We start from the raw sequence: 2,500 nt of genomic DNA, 5'->3' as shown, positions 1-2,500 counted from the left end.
AGATAGATAGATAGATAGATAGATAGATAGATAGATAGATAGATAGATAGATAGATAGATAGATAGATAGATAGATAGATAGATAGATAGATAGATAGATAGATAGATAGATAGATAGATAGATAGATAGATAGATAGATAGATAGATAGATAGATAGATAGATAGATAGATAGATAGATAGATAGATAGATAGATAGATAGATAGATAGATAGATAGATAGATAGATAGATAGATAGATAGATAGATAGATAGATAGATAGATAGATAGATAGATAGATAGATAGATAGATAGATAGATAGATAGATAGATAGATAGATAGATAGATAGATAGATAGATAGATAGATAGATAGATAGATAGATAGATAGATAGATAGATAGATAGATAGATAGATAGATAGATAGATAGATAGATAGATAGATAGATAGATAGATAGATAATAGATAGATAGATAGATAGATAGATAGATAGATAGATAGATAGATAGATAGATAGATAGATAGATAGATAGATAGATAGATAGATAGATAGATAGATAGATAGATAGATAGATAGATAGATAGATAGATAGATAGATAGATAGATAGATAGATAGATAGATAGATAGATAGATAGATAGATAGATAGATAGATAGATAGATAGATAGATAGATAGATAGATAGATAGATAGATAGATAGATAGATAGATAGATAGATAGATAGATAGATAGATAGATAGATAGATAGATAGATAGATAGATAGATAGATAGATAGATAGATAGATAGATAGATAGATAGATAGATAGATAGATAGATAGATAGATAGATAGATAGATAGATAGATAGATAGATAGATAGATAGATAGATAGATAGATAGATAGATAGATAGATAGATAGATAGATAGATAGATAGATAGATAGATAGATAGATAGATAGATAGATAGATAGATAGATAGATAGATAGATAGATAGATAGATAGATAGATAGATAGATAGATAGATAGATAGATAGATAGATAGATAGATAGATAGATAGATAGATAGATAGATAGATAGATAGATAGATAGATAGATAGATAGATAGATAGATAGATAGATAGATAGATAGATAGATAGATAGATAGATAGATAGATAGATAGATAGATAGATAGATAGATAGATAGATAGATAGATAGATAGATAGATAGATAGATAGATAGATAGATAGATAGATAGATAGATAGATAGATAGATAGATAGATAGATAGATAGATAGATAGATAGATAGATAGATAGATAGATAGATAGATAGATAGATAGATAGATAGATAGATAGATAGATAGATAGATAGATAGATAGATTAGATAGATAGATAGATAGATAGATAGATAGATAGATAGATAGATAGATAGATAGATAGATAGATAGATAGATAGATAGATAGATAGATAGATAGATAGATAGATAGATAGATAGATAGATAGATAGATAGATAGATAGATAGATAGATAGATAGATAGATAGATAGATAGATAGATAGATAGATAGATAGATAGATAGATAGATAGATAGATAGATAGATAGATAGATAGATAGATAGATAGATAGATAGATAGATAGATAGATAGATAGATAGATAGATAGATAGATAGATAGATAGATAGATAGATAGATAGATAGATAGATAGATAGATAGATAGATAGATAGATAGATAGATAGATAGATAGATAGATAGATAGATAGATAGATAGATAGATAGATAGATAGATAGATAGATAGATAGATAGATAGATAGATAGATAGATAGATAGATAGATAGATAGATAGATAGATAGATAGATAGATAGATAGATAGATAGATAGATAGATAGATAGATAGATAGATAGATAGATAGATAGATAGATAGATAGATAGATAGATAGATAGATAGATAGATAGATAGATAGATAGATAGATAGATAGATAGATAGATAGATAGATAGATAGATAGATAGATAGATAGATAGATAGATAGATAGATAGATAGATAGATAGATAGATAGATAGATAGATAGATAGATAGATAGATAGATAGATAGATAGATAGATAGATAGATAGATAGATAGATAGATAGATAGATAGATAGATAGATAGATAGATAGATAGATAGATAGATAGATAGATAGATAGATAGATAGATAGATAGATAGATAGATAGATAGATAGATAGATAGATAGATAGATAGATAGATAGATAGATAGATAGATAGATAGATAGATAGATAGATAGATAGATAGATAGATAGATAGATAGATAGATAGATAGATAGATAGATAGATAGATAATAGATAGATAGATAGATAGATAGATAGATAGATAGATAGATAGATAGATAGATAGATAGATAGATAGATAGATAGATAGATAGATAGATAGATAGATAGATAGATAGTAGATAGATAGATAGATAGATAGATAGATAGATAGATAGATAGATAGATAGATAGATAGATAGATAGATAGATAGATAGATAGATAGATAGATAGATAG

Source organism: Physella acuta, unplaced genomic scaffold (assembly GCF_028476545.2).
Source record: "Physella acuta isolate Inbredline_101_S28 unplaced genomic scaffold, ASM2847654v3 ptg002036l, whole genome shotgun sequence".
In the NCBI taxonomy this organism is placed as follows: domain Eukaryota; kingdom Metazoa; phylum Mollusca; class Gastropoda; family Physidae; genus Physella; species Physella acuta.
This window is presented reverse-complemented; position numbering follows the sequence as displayed.